Below are 22,560 nucleotides of genomic sequence, written 5' to 3'. Positions count from 1 at the left end.
TATGTTTTGTTTAGGTTTTTAATCCCTTGAAGTTGGTTACTTATCTCTATCATGTTGATGCAAAATATCCTAAATTCTGGAAGGCCCTATTTGATTGACTATAAATTTGACCCAATTGACCCTACTAAGAAAATTCCTTTTGCATTGTATTCTAGGGGTCACACACTTTCTATGTTCCAGATTTGAGCCTATGAAAAATCCATTTGATTAGTTTTCAAATGTGATTTCGGATGAAAATTATAACTTCTACTGGTGTCAAGAAGTGCAGATTGATCAATACCCGCATTCAGGATGTCATAACTCTAAACCTATTAATGGTGAGATCAAATGGCCTATACCATTGTGTTATACTCTAAAAATTATCTAAGTGTTCTAGTTCACAATTTTTGACCAATCCATCTGTATACTTTCCCAGATCCATTCCATTTGTGAAAACCATAGTTCTGCTGATGTTCATTGTTCTACAATTCTAAGTACCTCACTTCACATGCTTGCCAAATACGCCCTATTATTTTTCATGAGCCCAAATTTTAGAATTATAATCCCCTCATGGAAATGAACTAACTCCCCATTTTTTAAGCTCCCAAGTATCTATTTGCCCAATTTTCAAAGCCAATACCAAATGCACTTTCCAATTTTCTAACATGTTTATTTGCAGATAGTTTTAACTGAGCAACTTTAATGGTCAATATTGTTTGACCTCAAATTCATCATGATACAAGATCTATAGGGTTCAATAATATAGAACAAAATATCAGTGTGTCAGCTTTCAAAGCCTGGTTATCTATTTCAGTCAGTTTTTAAGGTCATCCTATAGGGCCCCCAATTGGAAAATCTTAATTTACAGAAAGTGGGTAAAAAAGTTTTAAATGATGTTTCATTTCTTGAATTTGATTGTAGTTAGTACTAAAATCTCATTTGATCTATTTGAGTTGTCAATTGTTTCAATTTCAAAAATAAATTAGCCAGACCCACTTTGGGGCCTAACTAACTTCAGCAAATTTGTATGACATTGGGGTTTCAAGTTGTTCAAAATATGTTATAGTAATTGTAATCTTTTAAAATTTTGGGTGTGGGAGCATCATTGTTCAATGTCAAATAGGTATAGGGTTATACATCATGAATAGAAATAGGAGAGCAAGTAGAACATGCCTATAAACTCATGGCTAGTTTTCATATACGAGAAATCCTATAGTAAGCTGTGAACTTACTTGTAGGATAGAACTTCTAAATAATAGTTATTCTCCTAATAAGCTCACAAAATTCAAGAAAATAGTTGGACTTATATAGGTTTTTTCCCCCCTTAAATCTTTGCAATCCTATCTTTTGAGTTGTGAGGAGATAAATATATGGGCAATGATAGTATTAAATAGGGAAGATGCAAGTTTTGTGTAGATCTTTTCAACATTGGAAGGAAGCCATCTATTTGGAGCTTTGAGTGAAAAGAAGGAAAAAGGTATGAGAACAAGATAGTTATATTTACCCATACGTCTTGGTTACAAGGTAGTTTCTCTGCATTTCTAAAAGTTGGGTGCCAAATTTACAAAAAAAATTGTTGATCATGATGTATACATTAGTCTTCCAATTGAAGGTCCTCCCAAATTTCTCCAATACCAATGTTAAGCTAGGCATGGTTAACTCATGGCTATCCAACTTAAAATTCTCAATCATTGATAAACTAGCATGAGTAGAAGGATTCAAATTATCATTTTAACATAGGATTCCATGACATGTAAAACCCACCAGCATAAGAGAGTAGCAAGAGTAGAGCTCCATGGATGAGGAAGATCTGCAAGAGCGGTAGGAGACAACAGTTTGAAGAGGAAGATATCTATGAATGAAAATAGAACATCAATAGTAGAGGTAGTTAGAACATGACATTAAGAAAGGAGGAGCATCCATGGCAAGAGCACTCCCATGGTATTAGACACTTGAGACCATAGCATGTAAAGAAGCTAAGTTCACGGTAGTGAAGGATGGAAGCAATCCATGCAAGAAGGAAACATGAAGATGCAGAAGGAAAGCTCTATTTCTACTATGGGTTGAGGTAATCCCCATTAAAAGGAGCATGAGTTCACCATTTTTGGATGCTATATTTTCTTTTGCCTGGGTCATGTCCACTTAAAAATAGATTTGTCATTATTGGTGTAAATAAGTATTTACTATTTACACTTTACTTAAGTTTACTTAGGTTATTGCATTATTTTATTATATTGCATTATTTTATTATTATTTTAGGTCAAACTATTAGGAGTTTGCATACTCTAATGAGTTGTCATGTTGACAACACTAGAGTAAGCATCTGTAATTCAACACATGGTATCTACAACGCTAGAGTTTACATCATTAACTGAATTGTCATGTAGACAACATAGTTATTCACACTCCTAATTTAGCACATGTTGTCTACAACATTATTTTGCATGTTACACCATTGTAGGCTTATCCTCTTATCATCACACTTGCTCCCATGCTTAATGGAGGATAACCCATATCTAGTGGACATGTGCCTGGTTGTATGACTTATCATGTTGCTGACTTCTATGCATTCTAGAAGCTTTCTAGAGGCCTTTACATATAAGCACTCCTAGTGTACTTTCAACTAATATTGAATGAATGTATCATCATTCTGAACATACTCTCTTTGGTCTGCTATTGTGCTTGTGTTTGAGTTCCTTGGTCTTGGGTGAATTCTTCCCTAAGGTAAATTCTTAGATGGTATCAAATCTTGAGGAGATTCTCTTTGCATAGTCATTCAAGACCATTCATGCTTCAGTACCTTGACCCAAATCTAGAGAATTTGCAAAAATTGGGAGCGTCTATAGCTAAATTAGACCTTTTCATTACATCTGAAATGTTGATTCGGTAAAAATTAGCTATAAATTTGCCTACGTTGGGTCAAAGTTGATCATGAGGCAAAAAAATTTACAAACTAGCACCCAAAGGCACCGATTTGCAATTTGGGTATGGTCATTTATTCAATCTATGCATTTATTTTTAGATCTAAATTTTAATTTAGTCTCTACATTTTCAAATTTGTGGGTATTTTCAAAAAAAATTCGGCCCTACAGGCCCTTGCAGAGAAAATTTATATTTTTTTATAGAATCTAGTAGTCCCACCCCGACCCTATAGAGAATATTTGACAAAATATTCTTAATTAATTCATTGCATGATATTCTATCTAATTTAGTGATCACATCTACATTTAAATCTAGATAGAACAACGATTTCCTCAATTGAAGACCAACTGGACTGCATATATTTTTGGCAGGTTGAGCCTTACCAGTGGTCAAAAAACCTCTCCCACACTAGCAACCAATTTATTTGGTTTTAGTGGGCTGATTTTTTTACACACTTTAGAAAGTCTTCCTCCCACGAATGTGGGATTAAAACAAGATTTTTGGTGCCTGCAAAAACCAATCGATGCAACCAAAAAACATTTTTTGGCTAGCATCACAAGTTCTTTGACACCCAATCTCAATTGTTGCACCATAAGACACGTTGTAGCCACACATTCTACCAAGTTGTGCTTCTTCCACGTAACACTGCCATAGTAGAAACTATAACTATGACTCTAAATGGACATTGCACAGTCCCCACACAAGTAGCCAACTAGGATGTCAATTTAACAATCAAGTGCCATGGTAACACAACAACAAGGAGCTGGACACATCAGCCATGCCTGACAGAGATGCTAGCTCAGCTGGCCTGACCTCCCAGAAGCCTCCACATGGCAACTGCCACCTCATCAACCTCTATGTAGGAAACCCACGTCAGCTACACATGCAATTGACACATGTTACCTATCGTACATCTAGTCAACTCTGTACACCATGTTAGCAGGTTACGTCATTCTTGTCCATACAGTCCATACAAGATGATGTCATCCTAACATCATGTTGATGTCATCATAGGGATGGGTACATTCAGTTCTTGAGCTTAAATTTGAAAGCCATTTGACCATCATCTAGGGGAAAAATAGAACTGCTATGATGGTTGTATGACCACCCTGTATTTTGTTGATACAACCCCTCTCCAAATTGATTTTTAATTTTGTAGTCTGACTTTGGGAAGCCATATCTCATACATCTAGACTCCAAATCAAGTGCAATTTTTTTTTTTTTTGGGTAGAATTTCTAAACTTTTTAGTGGTGTAGCTTTTTTCTAGTTTTGGTGCATGGATTTGTTAGAAATTGTGTATTTTGATGACTATACCTATCCAGTCCTACATTTTTCAACATCAAATGCTCCGTACGAGCTCATTTGGACACAAAAATAGGTTCCATTTTTTTGAAAATGCATTATTTTTTGTCTACTTTCTAGATCTGCAATCAGATTATAGGGTTGTGTGGACAAAAGTGTTACTTTAAAAATTAGGTCCTTTTCTGCATTATAATACTTTCATATATCTTCATAATTATTGTATATCTGAGATACATTGTAATGTTCCAGTTTTGAACTCCATAAGGAGGTTGTAAAAGGAAAAATTAGAAGTCCATTAAGGCCAAAATTGGCAAGTGGAAATTGTAATCGCACTACATATAAGGTGCCAAAAGCATCTTTTTGGGGGGGGGTTTCTTGATTTAGTGAAAGGGGGAGGGGTGTTCTTGGTGTTGTGTTCCTCTTTTTCTTTTTTTTTCTTTCATTTTCTACATCATGGGAAATTTTAAGTTTCCAAAATTAACTCCACATAACTATGCTACGTGGTCCATTAAAATGTGGTGTCATTTAATGCATAAAGGAGTTTCTCACTATGTAGATGGTACCCTTCCTAAACCAAAAGGTGATCAAGTATCTACCATTGAAATCATTGATTAGAAAATAATGGATAGGAAAGCCCTAGGTGATATTTGTTTGGGGGTTGAAGACAAGATCATATATCAGATTCAGAAGTCTCGTACATCCAAGGAAGCTTGGAATACCCTCCAAAACCTATATCGTAAAGTATCTGAGGAAGATGTTTTCAAAATTAAAGATGAGCTTGTCTCCTTAGATCCAAAGACATTTGATTCCATACAAGATTTTATCATAAAGGTCAATGAATTAAGAATGAAGCTTGATGATTGTTGGAGTTCTATTAAAGATGATAGGTTAATCTATCTCATTCACAATAAGTTTCCATCTAAGTACTCCACATTTGTTTCTACTTATAACACCTCAAAGACTAAATTAGGGTCTACCTATCAGAAAGTCTCTTTTAATCACTATGGTGAGATGTTGGAAAAAGAAGAAAAGAAGTTGAAATCAATGGGGATTCTCAATTCACCTAAGTCAAAGGCATTGGTAGCAAATAATGAGGGTTCTCAAAATTTAACTAGTCAATCTTCAAATAAAGGAAAGGGAAAGAATAAGAATTAGAAGAATAACAAATCAGAGGATGCAAAAAAGACAACACCATCATCAAATCAATAAGGCAAGTCTTCCTCGAATTTAAATAAGAAGGGAGATAATAATAAGGACAAGAAAAAGTGTGCTTATTGTAAGAAGATGGGTCATGAAGAACATGAGTGTTATCATAAAAAGATTGATGAGTTGACCACTATCATGAAGAAACATAATGTTCCATTGCCTAATGCTTACAAGGAAAAAGGGTCTTCTTTAAATTCAAAGGGAAAAGGACAAGCACTCATGGAAAATTCAAGTTCTTCAATGAAATGGATTCTTGACTCGGGTGCCTCATAACATATGGGTTCTTCAAAAGGAATTTGTTTTTCATTGAAGATGTCAAAGGTACTACACATCTTTGTGGGAGATGATACAAAAATGGAAGTTGAAGGGAAAGGAAATGTGGAAATGGAAAATGGAGAGTTCAAAGATGTTCTATATGTTCCAAACCTAAGTTCTAATCTCCTCTCAATTTACCAAATCACTCACCTTGGAGATGGTCACAAAGTTGAGTTCCTTCTTGACTTAGTAAAGGTATGTAGTCTAAAAGATAATATATTGTTTGCAATGGGGAAAGTTAATCATGATAAAAGGTTGTATTCTTTCTCCCACTTTGTGCCCAAGTCTCCTTCACAAGTCTTGTTGACTTAATCTAATTCACAAATCCAGTTATGGCATTAGCGGTTTGGTCATCTAGCCTTCTACTATCTTCAGCAACTTTTCTCAAACAAAATGGTCAAAGGTCTACCTATAATCAACTTTTCCATAGGTGAACTTTCAATAGGTTTAGCAGATATGCATCTAGAGGAGAAGTTACATAAATGGAAGTCTTTAAGAGTGCCAATTGTTCTTCAGTTGGTTCACTTGGTACTAGCATGTTCTTTTGCAGTGACTTTAGTCAACCAAGGTCACTACATCCTCACTTTCATTGATGAATTTTCAAGCTACACTTGGGTCTACTTTCTTCATCACAAGAATGAAGTGTTGGACAAGTATCTAGCTTTCAAGACTCATGTTGAACAGAAATTGAGGAAAGTCATCAAAGTGCTTTGAATGGACAATGAAAGCAAATATGTGAACAAAAGACTTAAAGAATTTTGAAAACTTGAGAGTACTGATCTTTAGAATCCACCGACATTTAGTCTACATAAGATAGATGTTGCAACATTGAGGATCTGAACTCTTAATTCTATGTCAAGTTGCATGATACAAGCCAAGTCTCTAGATCCATCACTTTAAGTTGAAGCAATCAGCAATGCCAATCACATACTTAACAGGTCTCCTCATAATTCCTTAGATGGAAAAACACCTTTTGAGGCATGGTGTGGAAAAAAAACTAGTTGTGACACACTTCAAAGTCTTCAATTGTCTAGCATGGGCAAACATATCTTCTAGAGGATGCAAGGCACCATCACCTAGGCCTTTTACTTTCATCGAATATGAAGATGGTGTAAAGGCATACAGACATATGGATCTTGAGACACATGAGATTTTTGTGGAGAAGAATGTTCACTTTAAAGAAATTTCACCCAACTTATCCTCTAATGCTCTCCACACATCATATATTATGGAAATTGATAGTGGCACTAGTGATAGTGCTTCAATAAATTTAGATACATGGGGTTCTATTGATAGTTGTAGTGCGAGGTCATGACATCAACATACTCCACATGCATATATTGCCACAGTGATAGATCTAGCATAGTAAGGTACACCTAGTCTTCTAGCTCTAGCATTAGAGGATGACTTCTTGGCAGACATTTCAAGTTTGTTCATGGAGTCACACATAGCAGATTTGGGGGACATCATTGATGATATACATCTTCTCTTTGATGGAGAAGATCTTTTTGCATTTGTCACAAGGGCTCACTCTAACCCTCATATCCATTCTCTACATGATTGATCTTCATAGGTTTACATGATTGTGGATACTTATGTACAAAAATTGCAAGAGGTCTCTTTATCATTCAAGGAGACAGTATTTTCTTTGGGACAAGTTCTACATTCTTCCTTAACAAGGACAGTTGAGAAAGTTTTAGAGGCATCAATGATCATTGGGGTTCTTTCCACACACAGTGGAAGCATCTCACTTGTACCTATGGTATTGTTTCTTCCAAAGGGGAGGAACACTATTCAACATTCCTGGATCAGCTTCTACATCAGAGCAGCTATCATTGATTAGCACTCTTCATTTGGGGGGGAGACTATCTTGTCTCTCTTCTTCTTCTCTCTTGTGGGGGGGCCTTTTCCTCTTTTGGGATAGTGTTCTTCTCACATTTCTCTATTGTATATACTTGATGTATGTCATAATGGGGGAGAGGGGGGGGGGGGGGAGGGGTCTTGATTATTCCATCCATTCGTGCATCTAGTTTTTTCATCTCTATTTTTTGGGGGAGGGTTTTTCCCATGAGGTTTCCTCTCTTTCTTCACTTTATGAGAGATTGCATTTCATTATGTACATGGTTACCTAACATGACCTAGTAGGCAGGTCCCATTATGCATTTCATTCTAGTTTTTGTAAGCTTAAGGGCATTCCCCTAAGATGCACTTAAGGGGGGGTGTTGGTGTAAAAAAGTATTTACTATTTATACTTAAGTTTACTTAGGTTAATGTATTATTTTATTATATTGCATTATATTATTATTTATTTAGGTGAGACACTTAGGAGTTTGCATACTCTCATGAGTTGTCATGTTGACAACACTGGAGTAAGCAACTCTAATTCAGCACATGGTGTCTACAACACTAGATTTTACATCATTAACCAAGTTGTCATGTAGACAACATAGTTATTTGCACTCCTAATTTAGTACATGTTGTCTACAACATTATTTTTTAGGCTACACCATTGTAGGCTTATTCTCTCATCATCACACTTACTCCCATTCTTAATAGAGGATAACCCATATCTGGTGGACATGTGCCTGGTTGTATGACTTATCATGTTGCTGACCTCTATGCATTCTAGAAGCTTTCCAGAGGCCTTTATATAAAGGCACTCTTAGTGTACTTTCAACTAATATTGAATGAATATATCAGCATTCTAATCATACTCTCTTTGTTCTACTATTGTGCTTGTGTTTGAGTTCATTGGTCTTGAGTGAATTCTGCCCTAAGGAAAATTCTTGCAATCATCCTAAAAAATGATGCCAAATGGGTTTAAAGGCCTAGGTCATCCATAGAACACCATTGCACTGGCATAACAATTTTTTAACAGAAAAGGAGCAGTGGGACATGCCTTGAGGCAACCTATTTTTTCTACTCACAAATTGTAAGAATATTGGAGTCATTGCTACCACCTGGTTTTCTTGCAGATCACATAAAAAAATGGAGGACATTTATCCCACATTGGGATAAAAGAGGTCATTTTAGTTGTTTCTAACCCAAAGTGTGCTATTTCTTAGTGTCTTTAAGACATGTTATTTGAAGGAAGCTCTTGTGTTGTGGGGCCTCGATGCCAATAGAAAAATAACTTAGTTTTGACAAAAGTAATTGTAAGAAATGATAAGATTGAGCAAGGAACGAGAAACAATCTAAGTAAGTTAAGTGTGAAACAATGTTACCATAAGATAAGCAAAATCCAAGAGCATACACCAAGATGGTTCAACAATGGAGACAAGGATTTATAAGGGGAAAGCAAAGAAAACCCCTTGTGAGTATTATGAATGAAGGAAAATGCCTAGAGAAGAGAGAAAGAGAGTGTGTGTTGGAGCAAAATAGCTCAATACAATAACATCAAGTGCTAAGAGTGAAGAAGAAAGAAGGAGGAGCATCTCTTATATAGAGATGAGAAAGGAGTTGAATTTGTAACTCCCATTTCTATGAATGCCACATTCATAATAGGTGTGTGCAAAGTGTCACAATCCTCTTAAGGAGGATAAACTAAATAAAGGAATAAAAAAGAGTTGTCCTTACATGTGGAATAAAGGACAAACAGTGACATGTCCTCCACATGTGTGCAATAGGAAAAACTACATTTAGGGATCCTTGGAATATCCCAATTAATACATCCAAGGGAAGATTAACCTTTCTAACACCCCCCCTTAATCTTTACTTGGGGAGTTTACATCAACGGGTTGTAAACCCAGATGTTTACAATGGAATTGAAATCTCTCTTTGGAAAGTGGTTTGGTTAAAATATCAGCCACTTGATCTTCTCCTTTACAATAAAGAAGATTAATTTGCTTGTCTTCAACTTGTTCTCGAATGAAGTGATGTTGAAGTGAAATATTTTTGGTTCGTGCATGAAAAATTGGATTCTTTGCCAAGGCAATAGCACTTTGATTGTCACAATGTATAGGGGTAGGTGATTGTTGAGGTAGACCCAAATTGTCAATAAGTCTTCTAATCCATAAAGATTCCTTAGCTGCATTGGTACAACCTTTGTATTCAGCTTCAGTTGAGCAAAGGGAAATAGAGTGTTCTTTTTTGCTTTTCCAAGAAATTGCACCTGAACCAACAAAGAAACAATAACCACAAGTGGATTTCCCATCATTGGGATCTCCACCTAGATCGAAATCAGTATAGCCATGTAAAATAAATTTAGAATTGGCATCATAGAATAATCCCATATTAATAGTTCCTTTAATGTACCTTAATATTTGTTTAGCAACTTTAAAATGAGTTTGTTGAGGTTTAGACATAAATCGAGAAACTAAACCAACACTATAAGCAATATCAGGTCTAGTAAGAGTTAAATAATTTAAACTTCCTACCAACTGTCTATACAAAGTTTCATCAACAAAAGGAGTATTCATATCAGCCATTAATTTAGTTCCTAATTCACATGGAATTGAAACATGGTTAGAGTCATTCATCTTAAATTGTTCTAAAAGATCATAAGCATACTTGCTTTGAGAAAGAAAGATACCCTTAGAAGTTTGGCAAATTTGCATACCTAAGAAGTAATGTAAGATACCTAAATCAGTCATTTGAAATTTTTGTTTAAGTTGGAACTTGATATCAGAAATCAAAGCGTCTGAACTAGAAGTGATAATTAGATCATCTACATAAACAATAACAATGATAATATCATCGTTAGTATGTTTAATATAAAAATTAGGATCATTCTTACTTCTAGCATAACCGTGAGAAATAAAGAAAGAATTAATTTTAGAATACCATTCTCTAGGTGATTGTTTAAGACCATAAATATATTTGTTCAATTTGCAAACTAGATTTTCACTACCTTTCTTAACAAATCTAGGAGGTTGAGCCATATAGATTTCTTCATGTAAATCACCATTTAAGAAGGCACTTGTAACATCCATTTGATGAATGGGCCAATTCATTTTAGAGGCTAAAGCAAGAACTAATTTGATAGTAGGCATTTTAGCAACAGGAGCAAAAGTTTCGTTATAGTCTAATCCTTCAATTTGTGAAAAACCTCTAGCAACTAGTCTAGCCTTAAATTTACTAATTTAATTATTAGTATTCAATTTTGCTTTGTATAACCATTTACATGAAACTATATTCTTGCCATGAGGTAACTTGACTAAGTCCCAAGTTTGATTAGAAATTAAAGAATCATATTCCTCTTGCATGGCTTTCTGCCAATGAGGCTGAGAGTTAGCTTGATCAAAAGACTTAGGATCGTTAGAATTCATAATAGTAGTCATCAAAGAATAATTACAATAATTAATCCTTCTATTTTTAATTCTACCAAATCTAGAAATGTAGTCATCACCTTCATTGATTAAGTTTTGAGCCCATTTAGATTTATGTTTAGTTGCAATGGAATTATCACTAGAGGAAGAATCATTAGCAATAAAAGCATCATTAGTAGCTACTTGAATATCATTACTTGTAGGAGCAGAAATAATAGGTGGTACTTGAGTTGAAGGGTTAAGAGGAGGAGTACAGTTAAAAGAACGAGGTTGGTCCTCCACCAGCACAATTTTAGTGCCACTGAATTCTGCATCATGTGTAGTAGAATAGTCATGGACTCCATTTTTTGCAATACAAACATCTCTAGCAACTTGAACTTTGTTAGTAGTGGAATCATAAACACGATAACCTTTAGTGTTTTCATCATAACCAACAAACATATAAGGAGATGACTTAGCATCTAATTTATGCCTTTTCTGTTTAGGAGTATGAACATAAGAAATAGATCCAAAAATCCGCAAATGATGTAAATTAGGTTTCCTACCAGACCAAGCCTCTTCTGGAGTAATAACCTTGAGAGATTTTGTAGGAGTCCTATTAAGAATATAAGTTGCACAAAACATGGCTTCAGCCCAAAATGTATAATGCAAATTCTTAGCATGCAACATGCTTCTAGCCATTTCAACAATGGTCTGATGCTTTCTTTCCACCACACCATTTTGTTGTGGTGTATAAGGAATAGTAAGCTTGTGTTTAATTCCACATGATTTCAAATAAGAGTGAAAAGCATTATTGACATATTCCTTTCCATTATCAGTTCTGAGAATTTTAAGTTTAAAACCAGATTTCCTTTCAACATATAACTGAAATTCAATTAATATATCAAGAACTTGATCCTTTCTATGCAAAAAATAGATCCAAGTTCGTCTAGAAAAATCATCAACAAAGGTAAGTGCATACCGAGAACCTTGGATGGAGTTATTCTCCATGGGGCCCAATAGGTCACTATGGACAAGATGCAACTTATGAGTTGCCCGCCATGATTTTCCACAAGGGCTCCCTATGCATCTTACCACTCATACAACCTGTACAGGAAATCTTAGAAGGAATAATGTGAGGCAAGCCATCGACCATATTGTGCTTTTGCATGAAAGTAATATAATCTGAATTTAAATGGCCAAGTCTTTCATGCCATATATTGAAATCAATAGAAGTATGTAACGAATATCGTGAACTAGAAAATTCATGGAATTTAAACAAATTGTCATTATCCATTTTAGCATGAGCAATCACTTTTTGAGTTTGAGGACCTATGACATAACATGTATCTTTGTAGAATTCAACTTTATAGTCCTGACATAACTGTGAAACAGAAAGCAAATTAGTTTCCAAATTAGGTACATATAATACATCATGCAATTTACCATTAGGAATAGTTACATCACCTAAACCTTCAACTTTACAAGTCTGATTATTAGCTAACTGAATAGGAATGTTAGCAATATCAGGTTGTAGAGAATCAAAATTTTCTTTATGAGAAGTTACATGTTGTGATGCACCATTGTCAACAATCCATTCTAAAGGTCTACAAATATTAAAGCTACAAGTAAAAGCATGACAAAAATTAGAACCAGTAGAGTTACCTTTTTTGTGATTTGATTTTTGATTATTGTTACTGTTGTTCATAGGTTTTTTATCATTTTTCTTTTTAAAATAGTTATTGACAATATGACCATCTTTGCCACAATAAGAACAATGAGGTTTGGAATTGGAATGATTCCTTTGATTATTAGTATTACAATGTTATTATGATGATTGTTATTATTGTTATATTTCGCAGGAAATTTATTGTTGGAATTATTTGAAGTAGTATTATATTGTTTGTTGTTATTATTATTATTATTGGAATGAAAATTATTATTTGAATTTCGAGACACAAATGCATGTTCAATTGATTTAAGGGTACCAAACTGAATTAGCTTAGCTTCTTCCTGTCTTAGTAAAGTTTGAAAAATAACATAAGTTAACTGAGAAGTTAAAGTAGGAATAGCAAGCTGTGCATGAATATTAGTTATAAACTGTTGAAACTGTCTAGGAAGACACTTTTTAAGAATAAGATGAATTAAACGAATGTCCTATAATTGAAAACCTAAGGCAATAATTTGGCTTTTAAGAGAATCAAATTTTAACAGAAATTCATCCATACTCTTAAAATCTGCATACCTGAGATCTTCAAGTTGATCCTGCAACTGTATTTTGCGGTATTCATCTCCACTATCATACTTTTGTATGAAGGATTAAAAAGTAACACTTAGGATATTTAAGAATTCCCTACAATAATAATATTAGAGAAATAATTTTTTTAAATGGAAATGCACAACTTTATAATAAATGAAGTAATATTTCTTGTTTTGGCGGCAAGCCTTCCAAAGAGGGTTACTAAGCACTGATAAAAAAAATGATACACTAAAAACCTACACACAAAAGATGTTAGAATGACCAGAAAATTGCAACACAAACTTCTTCTCTCAATGACATCTCCAAGTAAGGTGTGCTCCAATGAATGGAAACTTTCAACACAAAACTTAAAACAAGGATTAGATAGCCAAGCTCTGATACCATGTAAGAAATGATAAGATTGAGCAAGGAATGAGAAACAATCCAAGTAAGTTAAGTGTGAAATAATGTTACCATAAGATAAGCAAAATCCAAGAGCATACACCAAGATGGTTCAACAATGGAGACAAGGATTTATAAGGGGAAAGCAAAGAAAACCCCTTGTGAGTATTATGAATAAAGGCAAATTCCTAGAGAAGAGAGAGAGAGTGTGTTGGAGCAAAATAGCTCAATACAATAACATCAAGTGCTAAGAGTGAAGAAGAAAGAAGGAGGAGCATCTCTTATATAGAGATGAGAAAGGAGTTGAATTTGTAACTCCCATTTCTATGAATGCCACATTCATAATAGGTGTGTGCAAAGTGTCACAATCCTCTTAAGGAGGATAAACTAAATAAAGGAATAAAAAAGAGTTGTCCTTACATGTGGAATAAAGGACAAACAATGACATGTCCTCCACATGTGTACAATAGGAAAAACTACATTTAGGGATCCTTGGAATATCCCAATTAATACATCCAAGGGAAGATTAACCTTTCTAACAGTAATGCACATAAAATGAAAAGCTATGTGGTGCATAATGGAGGCTTTTGTGACATCAGGGAGCTCTTTGTGGAGGTATATGATGTTACAACATCAACACATGATTGGAAAGAGAAACTTTGAAGCTTACGATGCTATGACTTTCATCGTAAGATCATGATGTCAAGAGATCAGAGAATCAATCATAAGGGCTCGTGATGTTACAACAATGTCTAGTTTGTCGAGAGACTGTAAGTGGAAATATTTAGAGGTAAGATGCAACGAAAATTGAAAATATCAAATGATCAGGAATTTGAAGATTAAAGCTTGAGATAATATGATTGATCATGCTATAGTAACAACATAAGATCATAAAGGGAAAATTTCAAATGTTTCAAATATGTATAGGAGATATAGGGCCTACCTTGGTGAAGTGGCAAATGGAAATTTGACAAGTGGCATAGGTGAGGAACAAAAAAGAAGTTTTCATGATTTCAAAATAATTTGAACAAAAATCTAAAGTTGAAGTTGAGGATTTAAATAAATTTAATGATGTTATATAGTTAAAACTATATGGTCATTTAAATTTTTCAATTTATTTTCCCTATTCATGGCTCATGGTGAGATTGTTTAAATGCATCTGGGAGGCACATTTTATATCCAAAAAATACAATGTAATATATCATCAGAACTAGAAGTTGTACTATGCATTTCTATAGTCAGTTTTCACACAAGTATTCACCACTATAGGTAGTTTTGTGATTTCAAGGCATCCTCAGTGCAGATGCAATTTTAATGTTTTCTAACCAAATAATATCAGATTTGGATGATCTTTGGATAATATTTGATTCACTAACCATTTTAATGAATGAAGTGAGTGTTTTAAAGGTAGTTGGAAGCAATGAATTTTTTGCAATTCTATACATTTTATCAAATATTTGACATTCCTTTAGAAAGGGTTTTCCTTATTAACTTTTAAGGAAGATATTTTTAGACATTCTACAACAACAATTAATGAATTATGATTTCTTGTAGATGGAGAAAATCAATTTCAATAGCAACAAGAAAGAAGAGTCTTCAGTAGGACACATGTCAAATTTAGAATCTAATCCTAGAGTCTATTTCTTGTTTATAAATCTTTATTTTCTTCTCATTGTATAAGTTCCAATTTTTATGACTGTGAGACCACAAGGTTGGGTCTAATTCTAGAATTGTGATTCCACATTTCTCAGCATACTTTCCTTTGTTATGAATAGTAGTTGTTGTATTTCTCTTAAAGCATTTAAGCTATATAGTCATCTTTTGTGTATCCTCTGAGTTTGTACATATGCATGATGTATTGATTTCAAGGAATGAATACAAAGTTTTATTGGAAATTTCATTCTAAAGTTTGTCTCCTCTATGTGGGTCTATAGTTTTCTATTTACTATGTCCAAAGTGCATACTATCTAGTTGCAACTCTTTTTTGAAGTTGTATGATGGTGTATATTGTGTTGTTGGGTCAAGGACCTAAGTAACTTTTCTTGATATTGCATTGATAGAACTGCAAGGATCATAGGAGAATCTACTAAGTACAAATTTTATATGAAAATAGATGTCTATTTGCAAGGTGAATAGATAGAGTTGAAGTCTAGATATATAAGTATATTTCAGGTATCCATGTGTGTCTTTCTAACTTATTGAATGCCCAATGGATAAGGGATTGGCTAGTTTAGAGGTTACATGATTTTGTTATTGCATACCTAGGTTATGCTAATTCAATCATTAGTTAAATATCAAGTTACCATTTTATGTATTGAAGAACTAGAAGTGTTGGTCATTACTTATTTTCTTTTACCTTCTCTTTGGTTATAGTTAGCTACTATGATTAGGAAGTTCATAAGAAAATCATAGAAGTACATTGACCATTTTCTACTATAGGGGATAGTATTGAAGAGAAGAGTATCAAGTTAATAAGATCAATCCCTAAGGCTTGCCCACCTTGGCTCTATAGAGCCTAAAGTGAAGTGAGTCCTAATGACTTTGTTAATGTTGGCCTAGAACAAAGATTTAGCCTTGCTAAATATAGGATTTGGTTGATCCTTAGGCTTGTCCCTATCTTATGCTTCCTTGTATTAGGTTTAAATCCACCTGATATGTTCCTTACTAGTAAGAACTCCAATAGAAGAGAAGGGCTTGACACATATTTTGCATATGCCAAGGGATTTTCAGGCAAAATGGATATGGTTCATACTATGTCGAGTTCACAATGGGAATTTATGGTTGGATCAGCCCATTTTGATCACAAGGAAATTGATTCATTGAATCACTAGCCTTCTAATATTAAGAAAAACTAAGGTGACCAAAACCCTAGGTTGAGCTAAACTGGCAAAGAAAGCTCTTGTTGAAGGAGATGGCAGAGGAATGAAGATAAGTGGAATCATAGACATGGAATTGAAATTTGGAATTTAGGTGATTGCCAACAAAATATATAGCTCCATTCATCTCAATAGTGTGTCATGTGAAGCAGTTGATTTGCCTCTCAAAGTTGCAAAGAATAACATGTCATTTCACCTTGTTGAGTTGTTATTGAATCAATTCAATAAGAACATGGAAAGCATCAGAGGTTCTAAGAACAATCCATGTAAGTTTGGTTCACTCATAACTTATTTATTTTTCTTTATACAAAATTATTTCCCTTCTAAAGGCACCGTTGTATGGAGAAAAGATGTACCTATTCTATATTAGATTAATGAATACATAGCAGAGATGGGTTAAAATTTTCATAGTATAATGGATAACTACTTTAATACATTCAAAGAAAAGATGAATAATAGATATAGGATACCAAAGAAACTTATAGAGGACTAAAAATATGATATTTGTTTCATGGTAGACTATGATAAAGTGTACATTCAGGCAGCTAGACTGAGGGTATCAAGTGTTAAGCCTCTTGATTATTAGGTTAATAATGATGGTACAAAGATATTATTCAAGCTCTATTGAATGAGCCTGTGGATCGTAAGGCACCATATTTTCAAACTTATGAAGAAGCTAAGGCAAGGATAAAACTTGAAATTAAGATTCCTCAAACAATAAAAAAAGGAAGAAAGAGGATAGCAAAACTAAGACAAGAAATTTATACTTTCCAATTGACAAAGGGAAAAGAAGATGATGTGGAAGAAGATGAAGTAGAAGAAACCAAATTTAAGGAAGAGGAGACTATAAGAAAGAAAAGTAATGTTATGATAACCAAACCTACTAAATCATCCACTATAGTATTCACAAGAAGGACACCAAAATCTAGAAAGAAATTGAAGTTAGGTAAGGACGATGCTGAGAAAACTATTTTTAAGAAGCCTCCACCTACACTTCAAGAAAAGTTGAAGGAAATGGAAGAAGGAGCTAGAATGGAAATCTTTAAATCTCTTAGATATGGAACTAGGAATGCATATGAGAAAAAGCATACTGAGGACATGATGATATCAAAATTGGGAAAATGGAAGTACTCACCTGATCAGCTTGCTTAGCAAATTCCAAAGGAAATTTTGCAAGAAATCAAACTTAGATAGGAGAATGCAAGGAAGACTACAAAAGACATATTTGAATAGACTCTGAGGCAACTCATGCCAAGTCTCAATGAAAAGAGGTGAAAGAATCTTTCAAGAAAAATGAAGAAAAATTCACTCTCAAGTTCAACACATGTCTTGTGGCAATGAAAGACATAGAATCTATGGTAAAATTTGCCACTACCACATGGAAGAACATTTACAACCTACATCAACTGAATAACTTTGTTGTTCATGTCAATGACAAAGATGATGAATATGACAAGGAAGATGATGACAATGATAATGAAGAAGATGTTGAAATAGAAAATGTAAATCTAGATGATAAGGAGGAAGGATAGGAAGCTACAAAGGAAAATCTCCCTAAGATTCAAAGTATTGAGGAAACTAACCTAGAAAAGATCACAACAGTAGTAATGGCCTCATTTCCTCACTCTCTAATCAAAGCTTTAATGCCATCATGCTCTAAGAAATCTTCTACCAAGTTGGTTGTCCAAACCACTACAACACCAAGCACCCAACCAATCTTTACACCTATTATGCTATGTGCTACATTGACTAAAGTAATCAACACTTTAGCTACCGAGTAGCATGTGCCTCCATCATCATCAAATCTGAAAATGCAACAACTAGGTATTTTTATTGTAAGTTCCATATCTAATTTTGTTACTAACCCCTCAATTTCTACTATTGTTTCTATTCCACATATAACTAGTACAAGGAGGACAATTGAGAACAAGTCTCAATCAAGTACTAAAGTTTCATATAAGGATAAGGGTAAAGAAGAAGATATTGATCTACATGAGGATGTAGTTATCCTAAGTTGGGTTATCTCTACTATGAATCCTGATCAAATGAACATCATGGATGAATTATTACAAAAGAGAGCTAAGAAAAAAAAGCTTAGAGAAGAAAAGAGAAAGGAAATCCAAGTGCTTGAAGATGTAAAAAATAGAGAGCTAAGAAAAAAAAGCTTAGAGTAGAAAAGAGAAAGGAAATCCAAGTACTTGAAGATGTAAAGAACATACATGTAGATTTACTGAGTATTGAGGTTGATAGTACACAATTTATTTTGGATTAGTTAGTAGAAGTTGTCTAGAAATTCAATGAAGATTTGAGTCAAGAATATAAGTTAAGAGTAGAAAGGAAATTTGAAAACAAAGTATTGGAACAAGTGGCACAAAAAATTGCAATAAATCAAGTAGATTTTTCTACTATTCTTAGTTCATTGGAAACATCTACAAATAATGCAATTTCATTATTTAGTAAGTTATGTGATACATCTATCTTCACCCAAGGAATCAAGGATGAAGACTTGAAGGCAAGTGCAAACCAGTTGTCACTTGACCCAAGCTATAGTTCTGCTCACTATTCAAAGATCAGATATCTGAGAAATTTGCAAGCAAAATTATTAAGGGAAGAAGCTAGGATCAGGGCCACATTTGTAGACATCCAGGGAATGATTCTTCCCAATATGGAAGCATTGTAGAAACACATTACACATGCCAAGACACTCATCCATGATAATAACTTCTCCATAGTTGATCATGTGATGGACAAGTCAATTGCATTTATTTTGAAGGTACATTAAGATTTCTTGTCATATTCTAGCATTACCATGTACTATACACCTTTGGGATTTATGTCAAAAAGGGGGAGAAGTATAATATAAGATGAATGTATATATGAAGAGTGTTAGGGAGAAGTATAATATGAGATATATGTATGGTGAAGTAGCATAGTATTATAATAATATGTGTATAGATAATCAGAAAATATCTTTTACAAAAGAAAATTTGAAAAATCTCAAAAATAGAGTATGTTACCGAGTTGTAGATATAGGAAGGAGATAATGAATGTTTTGGACTTGAAATTTTGAGCATTCAATTTTCGATTGATAAGTGTTTTTGTCACTAATTCCAAAGGGGGAGATTGTTAACATTAAGTTCAAAGTTTTTTTATTAGTGACTCACACTTAGTCAATCAGTTAAGCTACTATCGAGCTTATCTTGTAGTTTGCAATATTAACTAAGTGATCTAGTTACCATCGAGTAATAAAGTTGTTACCAAGTTCTACAATTGCTACTGAGTTCTAGAATCATTACACAGTTCATGACGAGCAACATCTATCAAGTTGTTCAATGATAGTGCTAATTGAGTTGCATAGTGTTTTCATGGTCTTTAGTATCTACCAAGATTATAGTATCAATGATGAGAATTTAGTATTGACCAAGCCAAGGAGTGTCAACCAAGTGATTCAGTTTATACCAAGCTCACAGTGTTAGTGTTGACCAAGCCATGGAGTGTCAGCCAAGTGATTTAGTTTATACGTTGAGTTTCACAGTGCTCACTGAGTCACACAAGTGTTGATTGAGTTTAAGCTACTTGGAAGTGATTAGTATGAACAGAGCTTATATGCCTATCAAGTGCATGACAATGGTTTTCGAGTATCAAAACCTCATCGATTTTTTCTTCTGAACCTGAGTGCCAGTAATTAGGCCAACTTTTTGATCTTGATGGAAACCTATGTTGTAGCTAAATTTGATGAATTATGATTTGGATTGGTATATCTAATGAATTGTATCATATCCAAAATAAGTATGAAGCAAATATAGAGAGTAGAATTGCAAATTAAGAAGGCTAAAAGCAGTATAAGGGATAACAAAGATTTATCTATCACAGCAAGGTGATCTTTACATTTCAAAGGAATCTCAACCAATAAATCAAAATTGCAAATCAGAGATTAGCCATTGGTTCATCCTAACAGGTGCATCAGTTAAATCCTTTAACTAGGTAGACTTAATAGTCTTTGAAAAATATATTTACCAAGTGCATACTTCATTGTATGTTTTGTAAATCCTTTCACAAGGTGGACCTAATAGTCCTTATTGCTCCTAATAGGGTGGATCATCAGAAGTGATCAATTGTAAGCCTTAACCAGCTAATTTTATACTGCAGTACTAAAGCTTGTGGGTATCATCCCCACCCCAATTTTACTTTCTATTTGGAAAGTTTCTAGATCACCATATCTTGTGTCATTGTGTTATAAATATTTTACTACTTTCATTCTCCCATGCATGCAATTAGATCATAATATTATATGAAAGATTACTTGGTGAATTAAGTTAAAGTTTTATTGGTTCCTAATTCAACCCTCCCCTCTTAGTAACCTTGCCTATCTAATATTTCCAACAATCTCCTCTTTTCAAATCCTCTTCATCAATCAACTAAATGATAGCTTTCAAACCAAAAAGCAATTGTCTAACCAATAGGTAGCAAGTTTGACATCATTGACAAAATAACTATTGTTCCATACAAGTTCTTCACTTCAAAATAATCTTATATCAACACCCAAGACCAAGGGTCCTAACTCCACATACATTCATGAGGGTGTAAAGAAAAAAAAAAGAAAGCAAAGACATAATAAAAATGTTAGTACTAAATAATCCCAAATTAACTAGTGAGAGAAACCTCAACTAAATATACATCTCCCACACTAATATCGTGTTCAGAAAATCATTAAAAAAAACATAAGTGATGACATAGGAAATCTAATATAAATATCATTAATCAACATATCTATTGAATCTATCCCTACTATCATGAAATAAAAAGAGAAAAAATGGAAAGGAAAGTAATTACCTTGCCTAGTAGAGTGCCCACCCCACTGTGAATCACCAAGAGAGTTTTTGTAAAAGATGGTGTTGAAATAGTCTAATAGGGTGGTAACCCACTAGACAACCCACCAAACTTCCATTCATAGATCAACATCCATCATATCACCATGGCATGGTCATGTGTAAAAGATGTGTTACTCATGTATGGGACTTAGCATGTAGTGTTTGAATGTGTTACCTATATTGGGACTTAGCAAGTTTTTATGTGTTACCCAAATCTAAGATTAAGCATATATGTCTAGATGTGTTACCATTGAATGACATTTAGCAAGTTTTTTTTATTACCCATTGTGAGATTTATCATGCGTTTGTGTTTGAAAAAGAGGGATTAAGTAACAATGCATAGATTTGAGAATGACTTAGAAACCATACCTAGCATCTAGGGCTAAAGTACTCCAAGTCATGCTTAGAACCTATATTTTCTACCCCATGCAAGCAAAACTATGTACAAGAAGAGCATATGTATGACCCCTCCTTATCATGCCTATGTCAAATAGGCACAAGAAGGAAGAGAAAGAAGATACCTACTTACACAACAAGGAGATATCCTTTTAGTAACAATACAAACTATGTGCATAAAGAAGAGTCGTAACTCTTAAAATCTAAGAACATAGACCATTGTGAAAAATATATTATCACTTATGGAAAGAGGATTGTCAAAAAGGGAGAAATATTAATAACAAGATGCCTGCCTAAGAGGAGTGATTGATTAAGATAACATCTCCTACTTGAAAGGGTAGAAGAAAAAGAATACACTTATTCATCCCCCTATATTCATATAGATGTAATAGGGATCCTTGGATGATGGATAAAAATCTCTAAAAAATGGAAAGTGTGCATAATGGACATAGATTTACTTGATAAAGAAGAGGTGATGACCTAGGACATGCATCTCTTGCGAAAGATAGAATCCATAGTCAAGACATAATTCTTTTAAAAGAACAATGTCACATAATGAACAAATTACATGTAAGCTTATAGAAGGTAGATCCATAGAAAAAAGACAAAGAATATACAAAGGCTCTTGCTGCCCAAATGTGAGGCAATAAAGGAGATCCATAGTAGATTATATAACCAAATATTTAAGAACATAAGGATGAGTCATAAGCAAAAAGTGATAGCCACACATTAAATAATAACATCTAATATTGGTGAAACATAATATGATACTATAAAGGGAACACTCTATTCTAAATAATGGAAG

The sequence above is a fragment of the Cupressus sempervirens genome, chromosome 5, assembly GCF_028749045.1.
Source record: "Cupressus sempervirens isolate cs-2001-9-10 chromosome 5, ASM2874904v1, whole genome shotgun sequence".
Classification (NCBI taxonomy): domain Eukaryota; kingdom Viridiplantae; phylum Streptophyta; class Pinopsida; order Cupressales; family Cupressaceae; genus Cupressus; species Cupressus sempervirens.
Note: the sequence above shows the minus strand (reverse complement) of the source record.